At 45.8% G+C, this 22,317-nt stretch overlaps 1 long non-coding RNA gene across 1 annotated transcript; it reads left to right on the forward strand.

The window, feature by feature from the left end:
• Positions 1–8: 8 nt before the first annotated feature.
• On the forward strand, positions 9–18,495 carry LOC113887003. The gene is made up of 3 exons (XR_003509629.1): positions 9–53; positions 13,805–14,138; positions 18,455–18,495. It is a non-coding gene; the product is annotated as an uncharacterized LOC113887003 (long non-coding RNA).
• The last annotated feature ends 3,822 nt before the right edge of the window (positions 18,496–22,317 follow it).

The raw sequence follows: 22,317 nt of genomic DNA on the forward strand, positions 1-22,317 counted from the left end.
GCAACCCCATAGACGGCAGCCCACCAGAGTCCCCTGTCCCTGGGATTCTCCAGGTAAGAACACTGGAGTGGGTTGCCATTTCCTTAAATCAAGAAAATAACACATCCACAGAGATGCTTCAGCATCTTTTAGCATTCAGTGTAAAAGATACTGGATGAAGGTTTCTTTCTTTATTCCTTGCATTGTATTTTTATTGCAATTTGCATTTCTGGATTGACTTTGGTATTCTGCTTATGTTTTTATTTTGCTTGTGTTTTTCATTTAACTTACAGATAATAAGAACAGACATCTAGGTACATAGAAAGGATTTTGAAGAGAAGCAGACCGAGTAAAGAAAAAATATTTGGGGCCAACATCAAAATTTCCAAGCAGGTAGAAAATATAAACCAAATCCCAAATGTTGGGTGCCAAATTTGATAGATTCCTGGCACTTGTGGCCGTCTGTCTGTAAGAAATCCGATGTGAACAATTTTGGGGCATCAAGTAGCTTATAAAGAGAACTATTTGATGTGTTGAGCAAAGGAATGAACAATAGCCATAGGATTCAAATTTCCTGAAAATTCTCTGGAGTTCAGAGTGAAGGGAATTTTGATTTTGGCACACTGTATCTCAGAGTTGGCTGAACTGAACACATTTCAAAAATAGTTTGAACTCTCAGTGGAGCCTAAAGCATATTTTTTTTTTTTTTCCCCACAAGCCTTAAAGCCAAGTCTTATTTTATCCAGAAGTTTTAGTTCTTTCCGTCCCAGGGGAGAATGTAAATTTGGACACTTCTGAAATGAATTAGACCATTTAGGTTAAGATGGATGGCCTGTCAAATACAGTCATAAACTCTAGGAGGCAGACTTCAGGGTATTCACACTCTTCCCATCCTCTCCCTCATGGAACATGCTTGGTTGGTGTGACCAAAAGGAAGTACGACTCTTTTTTTTTTTCACGTTTCCGTGTTCTGTATCAGAGGGGAACCTGATTCCAGGCCGTGGGGACACAGGTTTCTAGATCATCCGTCAGTGAATCCGGTTCCTACTTTACATTTTAAACATCGGTGACTGCATGTAGATAGCAAAGGGCAATCAGCTTTCTTGTTGTTGTTCAGTCTCTAAGTTGTGTCTGACTCTTTGCGACCTCATGGGCTGCAGCATGCCAGGATTCCCTGTTCTTTGGTACCTCCCAGAGTTGGCTCAGGCTCACATCTATCGAGTCAGTGATGCCATCCAACCACCTCATCCTCTGTCACCCCTTCTCCTCCTGCAATCAACGTTTCCCCCTCCCCTTAAAATTATATTTGGCAAACCTTATTCTTACATTATTTACAAAATTTAATCTGCCTATGTCTTTTGCTTCTGTTTTATAAATATTAGAGAAGGGTGCTTCCCAATGCTTGTTTCATTTTGTATCCTTCCTGTTTAATTACACTGAGAAAGATGGAAGGGACGCGTACGTAGTCAGGTAATGTTTCATCGGGAGCAAGAACTATATTTTTCACCTCCAAATAAATAGCGCCTGAATATCTCATAATGGTGTCTTCCTTCCTTTGTTGAAACAAGTTTTCGACAGAAATACTTCATTCGCCAGAACTTGCCTAAAAGTAGCATCCAAGTCCTAACTCATGTCTATAAAGCTGCAATCAAAAAAAAATTTTTTTTTTTTTTTTGGCTATGCATTTGAACATTTTGAAGTTCCTGGATGGCAACAGGATGAAAAAACTAACCTTTTCCCTTAAATGACGACTTTGTAGAAATGAATATACCCGTTGTTTTTTGAACTTCAAACATATGGCGTAGTTCTCAGGTACCTTTGAAGCCGGGCTCGTTTTTTGGCACGGTTTACAGCGCAGCCACTGGAAAAGCTTTCGCCGTCCCGTAGGCTCAACTGTAATATTCCAAACGGTGGTTTTCAGCAGACCTGGTTTCCTCCGAAATATGTACACGCTGGCCACTTCAAGGAAAGATTGTGAATACCTGCGTCTCTTTGGCTTCATACCTGTGTTTGCTCCTGTGTCTTAATTGTTGTTAGCTCTTTAGCAAGTTGCTGTCTGCCTCTTCATTTGGTAGAACGTTCTGTTGATGTCAGTTCTATAATGTAACCTATGTTTTCCGTTCTTACTGTGGCAAATTATATTCATACCACTTCCTCGTCATACAAATTACATTAGAGAAAAATCTCATTTGTTTAAGACACTGAAAGGTTATATACATTAAAGGGAGCTGGCAGGAAGCATTAAACACAGAACCAAGGGCAGTATTACAAAGGCACTAAATTTTAAGTGCCTGCTTTATTTGCTTGTTAGGGGAATAACTGAAACTTGCTCCTACTGAATTTTACAATCTTTTAGGGTGGAAGACTCACAGATGCCACACGACACCTGATTTTCAACACCAACAGTATCCCTCTCAGCAGGTGAAAGCTGCTCAGCTTCATGTATCCCAGTACCACCAAGCAAATAGTTTGTGTCCTATGAGTATAAAATATGTCAACAGGGTAGTTCAGCTAATAGGTGCTGGCATTGTTTTCCCACGAAGGTCTCAGTGTAGAGTCTAATGGAAGTTACCCGGCTGAAAATGAAGGCCACTCGTTGCATAATATGGAAATAAATTACATTGCTCTTTAGACCACAGGACCCTAATTTGTGAGTTAACGGCCATCACGTCAAACCTTGTCATGTCATGCTTCTTCACATCTGTTGGTTTCCTGGCAGAGAAATCTCTCCTGAGAACACAGGAAGGGTCTGGCAAGGCAGATACTGACATTTCCTACGATGGTTATTTCCCAGCTGACATATTGGAGGAATAACTTTAAAAAAAAATTTTACCAGATGTGCAGTGTACTTTTTGAATATATATGCACGTGTGTGTGTATGTATGTATATACACTTTCTCGTAAATCAATCTCTCTTTTTATATTAATATCATTGGAAACAACTCTTCTTCCAACTTCATGATGTCTGGTTGCTCACATGTTCATTAAAGGCTCTGATTGTTTCTCTGTTGACCACGCTCAACTTCAGCTTGAGAATGGGGCAGATCGAAGCGGGATAGAATCTCTTTCAGTGTGGTCAGATGAGTGGGACGGTGCAAATGAGACAGTATCTGGTGGCAGATGTTAGACTCTTGTGTTTTTGGCGGGGAGTTCCCCATGTGAGAGGCGGTGTAGCACAGTCCGGAAACTGTCCGTGAAGCATCTCCACTATGTCATATCTCCCGGCTTCTCCCACGCAGTCGAAATCCACACAGTGCATCGTTTCCTCACGTCGGGATACGGCCCGTATTTAAGGAAGTAGGAATGGCAGGGATTGGACTGCACTGCTGTGTGTCCAACGTGTGTTCACATCCATGTCCTATCAGTAACATCACGTGTAACCCACAAAGCATTATGCGGGTTGTGGCATCTTTCAAAAGGCTGTTTCGTGTCATCTTCAAAGCAGGCTTTTGGCCCAGAGCTTTGTCAGCAAATTTAATTAAGAGAACTGAAACTGTTAGTTTGCACAGCCGTGTCTGACTCTTTGCGCCCTCCATGGACTGTAGCCCGCCAGGCTCCTCTGTCCATGGGATTCTCCAGGCAAGCATACTAGAGTTGGTTGCCTTTCCCTTCTCCAGGGCATCTTCCTGACCCAGGCATTGAACTCGGGTCTCCTGCTTTGCAGGCAGATTCTTTACCATCTGAGCCACCAGGGAAGCCCCAAATTTAATTATATCTATGTTTAATATCACCCCTTATAAAGCGTTGTGCCATATGCTAAGTTGCTTCAGTCGTATCCAACTCTTTCTCACCCTAAGGACTATAGCCCACCAACTTTTCTGTCCATGGGATTCTCCAGGCAAGGATACTCGAGTGGGTTGCCATGCCTTCCTCCAGGGGATCTTGATATCAAGTGTTAGATAACACCTGTTTTCCAGGCATTGCTGTTCCCATTGCAAACCTGTCCTGGAATAGAGCCCATGTGATGTGACTTCACTCATCACTGGGATTCACCACCCAGTCTGGCAAACAAGTCTTAGAAAATGAAAGATCAGTTGGTAAAGAGAAGTTGTCTCTTGAACTTCATCTTGTGAAAGAGATTGCTTTGAGCCCCAAAATGCAAACACTACCCTTACCCCCTGTTTCTTATCTTTCTACACTCCACCTCTGTTCATGCCAACAAACACCCCAGAATCTCTGACCACTCACTTATCTTTTACCCCAAACTAAAAGCATCTGCTACTGCTGGTTCCGCATCATCTGTGACTCTTGAGCAAGAAGGAAGCCCCTTGTTGAACAGAAAAGCCGTGGAAGAGACCTTGTCCCAACTTGACTGAAACTGGAAGAACTCGGACTTGACCTGTTTTATATATATATATGAATTCTGTCGAGACTTTTGCAAAGCCTGGAGATGTTGAAACCCACGCTAGGACACACGGCTGTTCTCTGAGGCCTGTGCAGAACTCATCGGACTAAGAGGAACAGAAAATGCAAGTAGAGAAGCAACTGAAGGAACCTCTGGGTTGGAGCATGCAAAACAGAACCCAGTGTTCCATTTTGCATAATGCAAGAATCTGGACCAAACGACCATGATATCTCAAGGTCGCATCTGGAAAAGTCAGAGTTCTAAATCAGTTGATGATTTCATAGCAGCATCCTGAAACTGCTGCTCCAGTGCCCATTTGCATCAATAAAATCGTCCTGTCACCCTCTCCATGGCTGCTCCACCACAGCGATCCCAGTCGCTGTCACGCGGGCAGACCTGACCCTGTGTTCAAACTTCGTTTGAAGTTTATCGAGATGTGCTGCGCTTGTAGACCTGTTCAGTTCTCTTCATCCTCCTGGCGACGGAGCCAGGAAGGCCAGAGGAGAAGGGAGTGGCCAAAGGCACACAGGGTCAGGTCTGCCCGCGTGACAGCGACTGGGATCGCTGTGGTGGAGCGGCCGTGGAGAGGGTGACGGGACGATTTTATTGATGCAAATGGGCGCTGGAGCGGCAGTTTCAGGATGCTGCTATGAAATCGTCAACCGTTTTAGAACTCTGACTTTTCCAGATGCGACCTTGAGATACCATGGGAAACGTATAATGAAAAACCCAGTGGACTGGAGCTACTGTACAGCACAAGGAGCTCTGCCCAATATTCTATAATAACCTAAATGGGAAGAGGATCTGGGTTGGGAAGATCCCCTGGAGGAGGGCATGGCAGCCCACTCCAGTATTCTTGCCTGGAGAATCCCATGGACAGAGGAGACTGGTGGGCTATGGTCCATGGGGTCACAGAGAATCAGACACAACTGAGCGACTTTCACTTTCACTGTCAATCCCACTGTCCCAGTTTATCCCTCTGCTCTTTATCCCTGGAAACCCTACGTTTGTTTCCTGTGTCTGTGACTCTATTTCTGTTTAGTTAATGAGTTCTTTTGTAGCCTTTTTTAAGAGTCCACGTCCATGTGATATCATCTGATGTTTGTCTTTGATTTCGCTCAGTATGACAATCTCTGGATCCATCCATGTTGCTGCAAATGGGATTATTTCGTTCTTTTTTTATGGCTGGGGAAACAGGAGAAATAATTTACCCTTCTAAAGTCTACATTGCCATGTTTTTTAGTCTGATTGTAAAGTTGTATGTCTGTTCAGTTCAGTTCAGTCGCTCAGCCGTGTCCGACTCTTTGTGACCCCGTGGACTGCAGGCCTCCCTGTCCATCACTGACTCCCGGAGTTGACTCAAATCATGTCCATTGAGGCAGTGATGCCATCCAACCATCTCATCCTCTGTGGCTCATACAGTAAAGAATCCGCCTGCAATGTGGAAGAGCTGGATTGGGAAGATCCCCTGGAGGAGGGCATGGCAACCCACTCCAGTATTCTTGTCTGGAGAATCCCTTGGACAGAGGAGCCTGGTGGGCTACAGTCCATGGGGTCAGAAAGAGTCAGACACGAATGGGGGACTAAGCATATACAACAAAGCGGAACTTGGTCTCTCGGCCTTTGACAAGCGACCCCTTCCAAAACCATCTCAGAATGGAGCCTTGGACCTAAATGCAAAATGCAAAACTTTAACCGTGCTAGAAAATCACATACAATAAAAATCTAGATAACCTCTGGCTTGGCAACCAATTTCTACATACACCCAAAAAAGAATGACCCATCAAAGAAAGAAAATAAGAGTTCCTTAAAATAAGGAACTGCACTATTAGAAGAATCGAAAATATATGACAGAGACCAGAAGGAAGTATTTACAAAACACATATGAAGGAGTTGTGTCCAAATATACAAAGAACTCGTAGAAGTCAACAACAGCACAAACAACTCAGGTCAAAATCAGAAAGAAAAGAAAAAAACTGAACAGGCTTATCAACAAAATAATATATAGCTGCCAGATAAGCATTTAAAAGAATATTAAATGTATTTTTTAAAGGGAATTAAAAATTAAAATTATGAGTTATTTCCACACCATTAGAATAGTTAAAACAAAACAGAATAAATTCTGCCCCCCACCAAAAGAAAACACCACCACCAGTTGCTGGAGACTATGTAGAGAAATAGGAAATTTCATTCATTGACGGGGAGGAGATGCAAAACGCACTTTGAAACACACTTGGGCAGTTTCTGAGAAAGCTAAACGTTGGCCACCAGTACAGTCCAGCAGTCAAGCTCCTGAATATGTGCCCCACTGACCTGAAAATGTCCACACACACACAGACTTGCACACAAACATGTGTATCAGCTTTACTTTGAATTCACCCACAGCTGGAAATGATCAAGATGTCATTTCGTAGATGAGGAAACTCTGGTGGAGCATGGGATGTAATTCAGTTCAGTTTAGTTCAGTCGCTCAGTCGTGTCCAACTCTTTGCAACCCCATGGACTGCAGCACGCCAGGCCTCCCTGTCCATCACCAACTCCCAGAACTTACTCAAACTCATGTCCATTGAGTCAGTGATGCCATCCAACCGTCTCATCCTCTCATCCCCTTCTTCTTCTGCCTTCAATCTTTCCCAGCATTGGGCTCTTTTCAAATAGTTATTTGAATCAGGTGGCCAAAGTATTGGAGTTTCAGCTTCAGCATCAGTCCTTCCAGTGAATATTCAGGACTGATTTCCTTTAGGATGGACTGGTTGGAATATGATTCAGTAACATGAAAACAGAGTAAGTGAGCAGATCACAGAAGAAGTGGAGAAATCTTAAATGCATATTGCTGAGTGCGGGAGCCAGTCTTCACAGAATCCATTCTGTGTGTGATTCCATTTGTGTGGCATTCTGGAGAACGGATGGTTAGAGGTGGTCGAACATTTGTGCTCTACAGATTGGGCTGGAGGGTGCAGACTGATTAGTTAGGTGATGTCCAAGCCTTTTACGGGGCTTCCCTGATGGCTCAGTTGGTAAAGAATCCACCTGTAATGCAGGCAACCCCGGTTCGATTCCTGGGTCAGGAAGATGCCCTGGAGAAGGGATAGGCTACCCACTCCAATATTCTTGGGCTTCCCTGGTGGCTCAGCTGGTAAAGAATCTGCCTGAAATGCGGGGGACCTGGGTTTGATCCCTGAGTTGGGAAGATCCCCTGGAGAAGGGAATGGCTACCCACTCCAGTATTCTGGTCTAGAGAATTCCAAAAGACGTCGCAAAATGTTGGACACGACTGAGCGACTTTTGACTTTCAAGCCCTTTACATGAGGTGGAAGAGCCTCATATGATACATAGCACAAGGAATTTGCAAAATCTCTCAAAGTTTACAGCACAGATAACAAACGTGGGCATTACTTTTCGGAGTCACCTAAGTTAGAGGATTGGGGATAGAATGCAGAGTGTGGTGAAAGAGTCTGGGTTGCAAACACCGTGCACAAAATACCTGGGTGAAGGAGGTGCAGAGGGAAAGAGCTGAGGTCAGTAACCTCGGGAAAGAGCAGAGACTCTGTGAATAAAGGCAGAAGCAGCTGCGTGGGCACAGGCTGCTCAAGGTCTAGCCCACACTGTGAGTGGTGAATGGTCTGTTGCGGTGATCAGGCAGCACATGTATACTGGACGTCAACAGTAACTATAGAGGTCGTGGGGCTCCCCTGGTGGCTCAGTGGTAAAGAATCCGCCTGCCAATGCAGGAGACGTTGGAGATGTGAGTTCAATTCCTGGGTCGGGAAGATCTTGCCCCTGGAGGAGGAAATGCAACCCACTCCAGTATTCTTGCCTGGAGAAGCCCACAGGCAGAGGAGCCTGGAGCGCTACAGTCCTTGGGGTCGCACAGAGTCAGACATGAGCGACTAAATAACAACAAATGGGTAAGTGGGTGGTAGGGGCCGGATTTCTCAGTGTCTGCAGGGACGGTTGCCAAGTGCCAGTCAGGAGGTACATGGGTCCATGTGGTCATGGATTAGGTGGGAGGCATATGCATACATTCGTGTGTGGGCTAATATAAATCCAGATGTTTACATGCAGGAATATTTTTACATGTCTGGCTATACATGGGTTACTGTGCTTTGGAAATGTTTGTGCAAAATTTAAAACAAGTCTAAACTAACCCCTGATGATGAAGCTGAGACTCGAGGTTATCTTGGATACACTTATGTATGTCAGGAGAGGGAAATTTGTCAAGATGAAGAGACCATTCTGAATTGTAATCTATCTCATATTTGTGCAGATGAAGATCGTAGAGCTGTATTCTTAAAAGCGTGAAACTGTTACTCGCTCAGTTGTGTCTGACTCTTTGCGACCCCAAGGTCTGTAGCCCAGCCAGACCTCTGTGGCGACTCCAATGTCCATGGGATTCTCCAGGCAAGAATACTGGAGAGCGTTGCCATTCCCTTCTCCAGGGGACCTTCCCGACCCAGGGATCGAACTTGGATCTCCTGCGTTGCAGGCAGATTCTTTACCATCTGAGCCACCAAGGAAACCCCTGTATTCTTATGGGTTGTACAATTCACTCTAAGTCAAACTATGCCTCAGTCTGTAAACAGTTGAATAGATGATTTCACAGTGCGGTAAGAGTATTCCTCTGCATGGCATTGGAACCGTCCTTTCTACAAGGAGTGGAAGTTATGAGAGAAATCTCAGAGATTTTTAAGGATGTTCAAAGTCAGGCCCCTGGCAGCCTGGCTTGTTGAGGACATGAGATAAAAGTGAGACAAAGCCTCGGTTTCCTCCCGGCCCCTGCTGAGGCTCCAGAGAATACTTGTATTTTGAGGAATGTCCTTCTTTACTGTGGGGTGTTTCAGCTAACCATCAACATCTGAAAGGCCAATGGAAGTTAGAAAATTGCTCATTTGTCATTCCCTGGTGGGCTTTGGGGTTTTGTTGGCTTGTAATTATCTACTCTGGTTCATTGGTACACTCCACTCCCCCCATGCTTTGGTTCAGCATCACTGATTGGTGAGGATGAAATTCAAATGGGGTTGTGTTTTTCTGTTGTCTTCATCAAGCTGCAGTGAGTAGAAGTTCTTCTCTGTTCATTTAGATAGTTTATTATTGGATCCCCTGCATTCAAATTCCTCCTAACTCTGTAACTAGTAACCCTGACAGTAAAGTGCAACTGCTAAGGGGGTGAGAAGTTGAATTCATTTCAAGTCACACACCTGCCTTTTCTTCACTTAACGGCGTGAGGATCATGCAATAATTTTGACCTTGGCTTATGCATAGACATTCGTGTTCTGATTGTTTGTTCTCCGGGCTCCATGCCTCGATTTAAAACTGAAATGCTCTTGTAACGAAACAAAACAGGAAGGTCCTCACTAACAGAATTAAAAGGAGTAATTTCCTAAAAAAAAAAAGTTCCATCTGGATTCCTGAAACATTGATCACTAAGCCAAGATGGAGAAAACGGACTGTAACAGGGGAAATGGCATGTTCCAACGCGGGATGAACTTGAACATCTGGAAGAGACGGTTGGAGGGTGGACCTCAGTAAATGACAACCTTGCCTGGTGTTCAAAAAGCACAGGCTTCTCAAACCTGCAGATGGAGGTGACCTGTGGGATTAGTGAATGTGGGAAAATTGAGTGTTATGGCCAGCTGTGGGCGTGCTCATTTTTCTTTTCTGGTAATCATTCCACCCTTTCAAAATGCTTTGTTAACCAGTGAAAGTTTAAAAGGTGTATTTTTATAACTAGATGAACATCTATGACATGCCAAGTTCAGATTTCAGTATTATTCTTCTGCTGTTGGGCAAGGCAGTGTGGTCTCTGTAGATAAAAGTTCTGAATGAATTATTTTGGAGTGAGGGGACTCTCTCATCATTCACATGCCTTCAGAGGAGAATGTAAGAGTGGGTGGTATAATTCCCTGTGGGAATTTCCTACAATGCCCTGAGTTGCCTGCCCCTGGTCTGGGACCCACAGAAGATTAATGTCCAAAAGAAATTAGCAGCTGGCACTTGGTGATTATTTCTGCCTTTTAGCTGTCAAGCCTGGCCTCTCAGTCCCATAGCAGTTATAAGACAAAAATGACTGTGAATTCAGAGAATGACCCCAGCGAGCTGGCCGAGTAGGTTCTAACAAAAGCGTTGTGTAGAAGCTTAATAGGGGTGCAGTGTGTAAGAGGTGTTCTGAAATTATATCCTTTCATCAACAGATTCTGTCAGCAAGAACTCTAGAGCATCTTTCAAAGCCATGTCCTTTAAAAAAATTTTTTTTATTTTATATCAAAGTATAGCTGATTAACAGTGTTGTGTTTCAGGAGGACAGCGAAGGGATCCAGCCATACATATACATGTATCCATTCTCCCCCAAACTCCTCTCCTATAAAGGTTGCCACGTGACATCGGGCAGAGCAAAGCCACATCCTTCTCTCCGGTCAGCTTTTCTCCTTCAGTTCTTGTCTTGTTGCAGCAATTGAAATGCCAGACAAGGACAGTTCAAGCAGGCAGGGTTTATTAAGCAAGTAGCAAACTGCACTCTCCTGAACCATGAGAGAGGACCAACCTCCCCCATCTTATGTTTCACTATTTATGTCCTTTGTTCCCTCTCCTAAGTAAGCCTAATCAGTTCTGCCCCATGCAAAACAGGGCTTGGACCCTCGACCAACCAAGGAAGGGAATGCAAATAAGGCATATGCTCAAGGCCAGTCAGGGAAGGGGGCTTGTACCCTTGACCAACCAGGGAAGGAATGCAAATAAGGCATACCCTCAAGGCCAGTCAGGGAAGGGGGCGTGTACACTTGACCAATCAGGGAAAGGAATGCAAATAAGTCTTATGTTCAAGGCCAAGCAGGGAAGAGGGCTGTGCACCCTTGACCAATCAGGGAAGGGAATGCAAATAAGGCATACCCTCAAGGCCAGTCAGGGAAGGGGGCGTGTCGGGCATGTTTTCCCTCCGAGGTCTTCACCCGGGCTGCAGGTTCCATTGTTGGAGGGCTTTCTCCTTGCTTTGTTTGCCCTTCTTTGTGGTTCTGCTGGTCACCGTCATCTCAGATTTCTTTTTCCTTTTCTAGCTACCTAACGCTTCTATTGGAGAAAGCAATGGCACCCCACTCCAGTACTCTTGCCTGGAAAATCCCATGGACGGAAGAGCCTGGTGGGCTGCAGTCCATGGGGTCGCTAGGAGTCGGACACGACTGAGCGACTTCACTTTCCCTTTTCACTTTCATGCATTGGAGAAGGAAATGGCAACCCACTCCAGTGTTCTTGCCTGGAGAATCCCAGGGACGGGGGACCTGGTGGACTGCCGTCTATGGGGTCGGACAGAGTCGGACACGACTGAAGCGACGCAGCAGCAGCAGCAGCAGCAGCAGCAGCAGCAGCAGCAACGCTCCTATCCAACTTCATCTTTACCAACTAGCCCAAGGCACCCTGCAGTGGACAACTCAACAGTTTCTCTGCTTCCCCTGTTCTCATTCACTGTGCAGCAGCCCTGCTGATATTTATTTAACGACTGTGTTTAGGAAAAGCTTTTCAAGAAGATTGAGAGGCTGGAACAGAGGTTTCCTACCTATCCATGCCCCAACCCCAAACATCCATGGCCTCCTCTGGATCAGCACTGATCATCAAAATGGTACTTTTATTTTTTCCACCAGGGAAGACCCTACATTGACACATCACAGTCACCCAAAGTCCATAGTTTACCATAGGGTCCACACTTGGTTTTGTATATTCTACAAGAACCAACAAATGTATAGCAACATGTATTGTTCTTTGTTCACTGAAGAGTCCCGCAGAAAAGGAGACGGCAACCCACTGCAGTATTCTTGCCTGGGAAATCCCATGGACAGAGGAGCCTGGTGGGCTGCAGTCCATGGGGTTGCAAGGAGTTGGACATGACTGACTGAACTACAACAATGACAGCAATCCTTTTGTGCAATATCATGGGGTATTTTCACTGCCCCTAAACATCCTCTGTACTTTACTTTTTCATCCTTCACTCCCCACCCCGCCTTAATCAGTGCCAATCACTGATTCTGTTACCATCTCCATAGTTTTGTCTTTTCCAAAATATCCTGCGACTGGAACCATGCAGCATAGAAGCTTCTCCCATTGGCACCTTCAGTTACTGGTGTCCATTTAAATGTCCTCTATGTCCCTGGCGGTTTATTGTTGTTTGGCGACTAAGTTGTGTCCGACTCTTTGTGACCCCATGGACTGTAGCCCACCTGGCTCCTCTGTCCATGGGATTCTCCATGCAAGAATACTGGAGTGGGTTGCCATGCCCTTCTCCAGGGGGTCTTCCCCATCCAAGGATTGAATCCATTTCTCCTGTATTGGCAGGTAGACTGTTTACCACTGAGCCACCAGGGAAGCCCTCCACATCCCTTGTTGTCATTGTTCAGTCGCTCGGTCAGGTCCAACACTCTTTGCGACCCCATGGGCTGCAGTATGCCAGGCTTCCCTGCCCATCACCAACTCCTGGAGTTCACTCAAATTCATGTGCATCGAGTCAGTGATGCCATCCAACCATCTCATCCTCTGTCATCCCCTTCTCCTCCTGCCTTCAATCTTTGGCTCTTTTCTAACGAGTCAGTTCTTCACATCAGGTGGCCAAAGTATTGGAGTTTCAGCTTCAGCATCAGTCCTTCCAATGAATATTCAGGACTGATTTCCTTCAGGATTGACTGGTTTGGTCTCCTTGCAGTCTGAGGGACTCTCAAGAGTCTCTCCAACACCACAGTTCAAAGGCATCAATTCTTCAGTGCTCAGCTTTCTTCCATGTCCCTAGTTGTCTATAAAAACATAAATCAGATTGCATAGCTCCCTTCACTTTAAAAATCCCTATTGACTTGCCCTGAAAACTTACTGTGTCTTCAGAATCTTCCAGCTGGTTTTGTGGACAAGCTCGTCCTGTCAGATGAGACCCTCACATTCCTGCCCACCACAGTGATTCCCACAATACAGAGATGAGGGGGTAAAAGAAAGTACTTGGAATGCCACCACTTACAACATTCTAACCCAAACACCAAGAGTTTGTTTTCATAAGCAAGATTTATTATGCAGTGTTTTATTTATCCAGACAGCATATTGTCATATATATATTTATAAAGAATGAAACATAAGAATGAAATGAACCCTGTGGGCCCTTCCAAATGCCTATGAAGCTGAATCAACCTCCTTATTCCTCTTTTATCATCTTTTTCTGTTCCCAGCAGCAGCCACTATATTGAACCTTTGCCCTTTTTATTATCTGTTTGATAGAATTTTGTTACACGTGTTTTTGTCCCTAAGTAGCTTTCTTGTGTTAAGTTTTTCAAATCGGTTTCACATGTTAGTATTTGTTCTGTTGAGGTCAGGTCACTGAACAGCGAGATGCAACTGTGTCCAAGTTTAACAGGTTTGTGGTCACGTAGCAACTACCATCAGGAGATGGAGTGTGTTTCTGTCTCTGTGTCCTCTCTTGCTGGACTTCACTGCTTCCATGCTTCCCCTCACATCCAGGACACCGTTGGCTCATCATTCTCACCATGCTGGCTGGCCACAGTGACAAGCATCCGATTGCACTTAAAATCATGAGATCCTGGCAGCCTGTGCACCCTGAGTGTCCATGTGATACCCATGCCTTCTGCAGGCCAGGCAGCTGTCTCGGTGTCAGATGAAGCATGTGATGACCTGTCGATTCAGGATACCCGGGACTTGGATGAAGTTTGAAGACCCCGGCCAGACCCTCCTCCGTCTTGAGACTGGCACCGGAGAAGAGGTTCCCAGGGCAGAAATACACACACCCTCATCATGGCCTGGTCCCGTTGCCACAGTTCCATTTATTTTCAGAGAAGTAAGTCTGTCCAGACCAGAGTTTTATGTTTTATTTTTCTTTAGTTTTTTTTTTTTTTTTTTCCCCCAAACTCTTCTGGGTAGCAGTGAGTATTTTCATGTTCTGGGGCCATCTTCCTAAAACAGGTCTGTCTCCACATTTATCAAAGTATAGGGAGGTTTCCCTTTTTCCCTTTCAGCTCAGCAAACAGACCTCTATTATTCTTTTAAACCTTTTGAAGAAGCTAGTAGCCAAGGCTGTCCTTAAAACACCCCCTTTATTTTCTGGCTTAAGAGCACAACCGCCTTCTCCGAGCTCTTTTTCTGTTGCCCCAAGAGAGACCTCCATTCTCTAAGAATGTAGGTGACTGGCGTGTTGCCTGAAGACTTCCCAGTGACTAGCTACACCCATACTGGGTGTTCTTCTCAAAATCACAAACTCATGGTCCAATCTATCCTGGAAAATATCTGGGAGGAGCATCTTTCCATTCAGACATTCTTTGCTTAAACATAACCTAAAAAGTCAGCATCTAAATAAAGATTATCTGGGGAGAGAGAAAGCAGGATCCAGGCTCTTGGTTTAAAAATCTCTCTTTCTCAGTCTGCCAAGCCTACCTGGTACCAAAAAAATATATGTCTTTTAAAATTTTTATGATTTTATTTTTTAACACCTAAAAAACATTTGGTATTGGAGTATAGCTAGTTAACAATGTTGTGACAGATTCAGGTGAGCAAAGAAGGGTCTCAGCCATACATATCCGTTGTCCCCCAAACTCCCCTCCCATCCAGGCTGCCACATGACATTGAGCAGAGGTCCCTATGCTGTCCAGCAGGTCCTGTGGGTTCTCCATGTTAAATACAGCAGTGTGTCCATGTCCATCCCAAACTCCCTAACTGTCCCTTCCCCCATCCTTCCCCCTGGTGACCATAAGGTTATTACAGAGTATTGAGCAGAGTTCCCTGTGCTGTCCAGCAGGTCCTTGCTGGTTCTCCATGTTACATACAGCAGTGTGTGCATGTCCATCCCAAGTTCCCTGACTATCCCTTCCCCCATCTTTCCCCTGGTGACCATAAGGTTATTACAGAGTATTGAGCAGAGTTCCCTGTGCTATCTAGCAGGTCCTTGTGGGTTCTCCATGTTAAATATAGCCGTGTGTCCATGTCCATCCCAAACTCCCTAACTATCCCTTCTCCCCGTCCTTCCCCCTGGCAACAATGAGTTCATTCTCTGACAGTCTGTTCCTGTTTTGCAAATTCATCTGTATAATTTCTATTTAGATTCCATAGATAAGGAATGTCATATGATATTTCTCAACCTACTCAGTCATTAAAACAGATAAAATGACACCATTTGCAGCAACACAGACGGACCTAGAGATTGTCACACTGAGTGACAATCCTCTGTAAGAACCTTATGGTCACCAGGGCGAAGGATCGGGGAAGGGATAGTCAGGGAGTCTGGGATGGACATGGACACACAGCTGTATTTAACATGGAGAACCCGCAAGGACCTGCTGTCCAGCACAGGGAACTCTGCTCGATGTTACAAGCCAGCCTGGATGGGATGGAGTTTGGGGGAGAAGGGATACATGTATATGTATGGCTGAGTCCCTTCAGTGTCCACCTGAAACCATCACAGGATTGTTAATGGGCTATACCCGAATACAACATAAAAAGTTTAGAAAAAATAGGAAAAAAGAGATCATTTGTGTCTCATATATGTTATTTGTTTGGGCTTCCCTGATAGCTCAGTTGGTAAAGAATCCACCTGCAATGCAGACAACCCCGGTATGATTCCTGGGTCTGGAAGATCCCCTGGAGAAGGGATGGGCTACCGACTCCAGTATTCTTGGGCTTCCCTTGTGAGTCACCTGGTAAAGAATCTGCCTGCCATGCGGGAGACCTGGGTTTGATCCCTGGGTTGGGAAGATCCCCCTGGAGATGGGAACCGCTACCCACTCCAGTATTCTGGCCTGGCCAATTTCATGGTGTATATAGTCCATGGGGTCGCAGAGAGTCAGACACGAGTGAGTGACTTTCACAGAGACTATTACTGATTCTGCCTATCAGCATTTTTTTTTTCCATTAGAGAAATATTCTTAGGAATTTAGGCTACTTGATCCATATGAAAGACAGTAAAAGTGTTAGCTGCTCAATCATGTAGCTCTTTTTGACCGCATAGACTGTAGCTCACCAAGGTCCTCTGTCCATGGAATTCTCCAGGTGAGAATACCAGTGTGGGTTACCATTCCCTTCTCCAGGGGAATCTTCCTGGTCCATGGGTTGAACCTGGGTCTCCTGCATTGCAGGCAGATTCTGTAATGTCTGAGCCACCAGGGAATCCTGCTTGGTACAGAGTTTTGTTTAACTCATAAAAGCGTAACACTGCCTGGTCGAGTTGCTTTTCTCGCTTTAACACCTATTTGATGACCGTGGAAAATATTTCTCTGTAAATGGAATCTCTGCCTTCAGTCTTCCCTCCTTCCAGGGCAGCTAGTCCAGCAGCTTCCCACCCTGTCCTGACCTGTACCCATGCCTAGCACACAGACACACACCCACGCACACCCAGCCGCCCATTTCATGTCACCTCAGTACATCACACTAATGCAGGAGTGTGGGGCAGGGTGGGACCACAATCTTTCATCTCCCCCACCTTGGCTCCTGGAAAGGCACCTCAAGCTGTTTGACCAGGACGTGGTTGCCATGACTGTCTTCAACAGGGAACCGTCAGAGAGGTGACCATTAATGTGACCACTCAGTTCAGTTCAGTCACTCAGTCATGTCCAACTCTTTGCGACCCCATGAACCACAGCACACCAGGCCTCCCTGTCCATCACCAACTCCCAGAGTCCACCCAAACCCATGTCCATTGAGTCGGTGACATCATCCAACCGTCTCATCCTCTATCGTCCCCTTCTCCCCCTGCCTTCAATCTTTCCCAGCATTGGGGTCTTTTCAAATGAGTCAGCTCTTTGCATCAGGTAGCCAAAGTATTGGAGTTTCAGCTTCAACATCAATCCTTCCAATGAACATCCAGGACTGATCTCCTTTAGAATGTAGTGGTTGGATCGCCTTGCAGTCCAAGGGACTCTCAAGAGTCTTCTCCAACACCACAGTCCAAAAGCATCAATTGTTTGGCGCTCAGCTTTCTTTATAGTCCAACTCTCACATCCATACATGACCACTGGAAAAACCATAGCCTTGACCAGATGGACCCTTGTTGGCAAAGTAATGGCTCTGCTTTTTAATATGCTGTCTAGGTTGGTCATAACTTTCCTTCCAAGGAGTAAGCGTCTTTTAATTTCATGACTGCAATCACCATCTGCAGTGATTTTCATATATATATATATATATATATATTCATGGGCTTCCCTGGTGGCTCAGCTGGCAAAGAATCTCCCTGCAATGTGGGAAACCTGGGTTCGATCGTGGGTTAGGAAGATCCCCTGGAGAAGGGAAAGGCTACCCGCTCCAGTGTTCTGGCCTGGAGAATTCCTTGGACTGTATATATAGTCCATGGGGTCCCAGAGAGTCAGACACAACTGAGTGACTTTCACTTTCATGTATATATTCATGGTGGCTCAGATGGTAAAGAATCGGTCTCCAGTGCGGGAGACCCAGGTTCGATCTCTGGGTGGGGAAGATCCCCTCGAGGAGGAAATGTCAACCCACTCCAGTATTCTTGCCTGGAGGATCCTATGGACAGAGGAGCCTGGTGAGCTACAGTTCATGGGGTTGCAGAGTCGGACAGAACTGAGCAACTAACACTTTTATATGTAACCTCCTACCGGTGTTACACCCCTGGTAGGATATGGTTCTCTCTCCAGGCTCCCAAGTCTGGTTGGGATTTTTTCCTGGCACCTCCCTCCCCCCCCCACAACTCCGTCCTGAGCAAAAGAAGTTCTTAAGGGAGAACTCTAATCTATCATCTGGAGAGGAAGCTATCCGTTGGTCCCCACAGACGTCTCCCCACCTCTTCCACGCAATTTATCACCACTTGAGACCACGTTCACCCGGGAAGCTAGCTCCCTTACTATTTCTTATTATCCTTCTGGCAGGTTCAGGAAATTTCCTGCTGGGCAAGCAGACCAAATCCTACATATGTGTTCATTTGGGTCAGCAGAATCCATCTCATGCTCAGAAAATAGCCTAAAATTCTATTTTTTTTTTTCCCTCATGCTCAGAAAATAGCCTAAAATTCTATTTTTTTTCATTGTATAGCCTCTCTGTGTTATAACTTTGGGCTTCAAAATGAAATAAAAAAGCACAGAATCTCTTCTACTAACTCGTAATGGTTGTCCCCAGATTTTGCTTACATTTATATTTTTGTCATTTCAGGGCTTCCCTGGTGGCTCAGATGGTAAAGCAACTGCCTGCAATGCGGGAGACCGGGGTTCGATTCTTGGCTCAGGAAGATCCCCTGGAGAAGGAAATGGTAAGGTCTGGCCCTGGACCAGAGCATCATTTAAAAATAGGGTGGCCTGAGTCACAGTGAAGGAGGGTTGGGACAAGGAGGTGTGAGGATCCACTCTTGAGACATAGGACTCCTAACCCCAGTGAGTGTCCACACCTTCACAGAGAAGTCAGCTCAGTGAAGTCCTGATTAATCTGAGTGAATTCAGCTCAGTGAAATAACAGATGACTGGTTAATTGAAAGGAATTTCAGAATACAGAAATGTTCACATGCAGGCAGGAGGGTTACAGGCTGAGTGCAGACAGGAATCAGGATCCCCGAGAGTCTGGGCAAATGTGTGCATACAATCTGAAGTACCTAATCAGAGCGGACATGGAACACCAGACTGGTTCCAAATAGGAAAAGGAGGACATCAACGCTGTATATCTTCACCCTACTTATTTAACTTATATGCAGAATACATCATGAGAAATGCTGGGAATCAAGATTGCTGGGAGAAATATCAATAACCTCAGATATGCAGATGATACCATCCTTATGGCAGAAAGTGAAGAAGAACTAAAGAGCCTCTTGATGAAAGTGAAAGAGGAGATGAAAAAGTTGGCTTAAAACTCAACATTCAGAAGACAAAGATCATGGCATCTGGTCCCATCACTTCATGGCGAATAGATGGAGAAACAATGGAAAGAGTAGCAGACTTTATTTTTGAGGGCTCCAAAATCACTGCAGATGGTGAGTGAAGCCATGAAATAAAAAGACGCTTGCTCCTTGAAAGAAAAGTTATGACCAACCTAGACAGCATATTAAAAAGCAGAGACATTACTGTGTCAACAAAGGTCCATCTAGTCAAGGCTATGGTTTTTCCAGTGGTCAGGTATGGATGTCAGAGTTAGACTATAAGGAAAGCTGAGTGCTGAAGAATTGATGCTTTTGAACTGTGGTGTTGGAGAAGACTCTTGAGAGTCCCTTGGACTGCAAGGAGATCCAACAAGTCCATTCTGAAGGAGATCAGCCCTGGGATTTCTTTGGATGGAATGATGCTAAAGCTGAAACTCCAGTACTTTGGCCACCTCATATGAAGAGTTGATTCATTGAAGTCCCTGATGCTGGGAGGGATTGGGGGCAGGAGGAGAAAGAGATGACAGAGGATGAGATGGCTGGATGGCGTCACTGCCTCGATGGACGTGAGTTTGAGTGAACTCCGGGAGTTGGTGATGGACAGGAAGGCCTGGCGTGCTGCGATTCATGGGGTCGCAAAGAGTCGGACACGACTGAGCGACTGAACTGAACTGAATCGTCAGTTCCAGGGCCAGTTTGTTTTTCATTTCCTCGAGGCCATTTCTTGGAATTGTGGTACTGTATGTCATGGCTACAGTCCGATCATCATGTAGTTAACTTCTTCCCCCTGGTGACACTTTGATTATCTACAAGACAGCTCACAGGTTTTGGCTCAGGACTTTCAAGACTTTCAGTTCTTTTCAAGGGCTATGACTATGCTTTAAGTCAACATTCTACATGCTCAGTTGTGTCTGACTCTGTGACCCCATGGACTGTAACCCCACAAGGTTCCTCTGTCCATGGGATTCTCCAGGCAAGAATCCTGGAGCAAGTTACCATTTCCTCCTCCAGGGGGTCTTCCTGACCCAGGGGTCTTCCTGACCCAGGGATCGAACCTGCGTCTCCTGCATTGGCAGGCAGATGCTTTACCAGCAAACCTCCTGGGGAAGCATGACCATGCTTCATGGAGTACATTATTATTATTTTCATCTCCTTTGATTGTTTGAGTCAGACTGCGCTTCTGAACTCCGTTCCTCTTGGGGGGAGGAGGTAGATGAAGATGACTTGGGATCTCTGTCTGCCTGATGTCTTACACCTGCCTGTGGACCTACTGTTTCCTCGACATAAAAGATGCAGTGAAAGGCACTCCGTTAGAGGAAGGCAGAGAGACAGCAGGGAGACGCATGGGAGACACAGAAAAGCACCCACAAGTGTGTGCAGAGGTCAGGCGGGCACAGGACGTGGATGCAATGTTTGGGGTCTGAGGACTACATCACACTGAAGGGAGATTGGAAAACTGTGTCTTCGTGAGGATGGAGATCAAATAGCAAGGCTGTGATTATGACAGCTGAAAGCAGTGTCTCCAGGGTTTCCCCACCCTCGGCGCAGACAGACACACACACACACAGACAGTATCCGCACCAGACTGAATAGAGAGGACCAGCAGAAAAGGGAACCCCGCGTCTCCCGGGTCGCTTCCTTTGAACAACCACGCATGCGGAAATCTGGCTCCTGAACTGATCAAAACCCAAGTTCAAGGCTCCGGCTTGCTGCCTCTTTGGAAAAGCCAACCCTTGGGTCGAGACGCTAATGAAGTTTTATTTTAAATCATGAAAAACAGAGTGGGGTGCGGAAGGAGAAAAAGGAGACTGTCACCGTAGACTAATTTATATTCAGTGATATTTCACAGCCCAGCGGCGCTGCGATTCTCCCACGCCAGGAGGTCTGGCACGTTTGATCTTCTTTTCCTGAAGAGCTTCTCTTTGTAAAGGACAGCGGAGTGCTGGGGAGCCTGGGTCCGCCCTCTGCCCCCGACTCTGTGCCTTGTCGTCATCCCACACACGGGCTTCGAGAACAGGCTCTCTTTCTAACAGGATGCTTTTTTGAGATTTGGCCATGGTTTCCGTAGCATCATCCCCTGTACTCGCTGCTCACTTTGTGGTCCCCACGTCTGTTCCTGTGCTCCGCAGTCACACGGCCTCTCTCAGTTTTCCCCTTTTCCGTCGGATGAATGTTTTCATCCCCTAGAGACGTGTGCCCGAGAGAACCAAGAGCACATGGACACAGGAGACTCACAGAGGAAGGTCCACAGATGTGCTCTTCATGGATGGAAGATAAAATAAGCCACAGATGCATGAGATCGATGCAGGGAGCATCCTTGGTCAAGAGACAGGCGGCACTTGGAGGGCAATGGGCAGAAAGGGTGGGGCGGGGGTCCAGAAGATGAGCTCAGTGTCGGGAAGTGTTTTACTCCGAGCAGGCTCAGTTCAGATGCTGGGTAATCTCCCATCCCCCTCCTCAGTCTGCAGGCTGAGGTTGTCTTGGTGTGTGTATACATGTGCTCAGATGTGTCTGATTCTCTGTGACCCCATGGACTGTAGCCTGCCAGGCTCCTCTGTCCATGGTATTCTCTAGTCAAGAATACTGGAGTTGTTTGCCATGCCCTAAATCCAGGGGAATCTTCTAGACTCAGAATACTCAAGAATACTGGAGTGGGTTATCATTTCCTCTTTCCAGGGGACCTTCACAGTCCAGGGATTGAACCCACATCTCCTGCATCTCCTGCACTGCAGGCTGGATTCTTTACCACCAAGCCTCTTGGGAATCCCTAAGATTGTCCATAAAGCACCAATATTCCTGGTGTCAAGAGCGCTCAGTTCTATCAACGCCTGTGGCTGGATTAACAAAGATTGAAACAAGCTGGCTTGACTTTCTATGGTTAAGTTGCAGTCCATTGTACATGATTTGGCTTCAAAGAACGTGTTCCCCGCTTCCATGAGTATCAGACAATAGGTGTGTTACGAGAAGCTGTGAAATTTAATGGAGATGGCATCGGGTGGATGTCATAATACCTAGATGTTCCCCGTGTCACTGTGTCTAGCAAGCTGAGTCAACTCGATAAATCCCTTCACTTTGTCCCTGCTCTTTCTACTAGAAAATAACGGCTTTGGATTGCATGGCTCTCAGATTCTCTAAGCTCCGAAAACCTAGAGTATGAAATTCTCTCATT

The sequence above is a fragment of the Bos indicus x Bos taurus genome, chromosome X (assembly GCF_003369695.1).
Source record: "Bos indicus x Bos taurus breed Angus x Brahman F1 hybrid chromosome X, Bos_hybrid_MaternalHap_v2.0, whole genome shotgun sequence".
Classification (NCBI taxonomy): domain Eukaryota; kingdom Metazoa; phylum Chordata; class Mammalia; order Artiodactyla; family Bovidae; genus Bos; species Bos indicus x Bos taurus.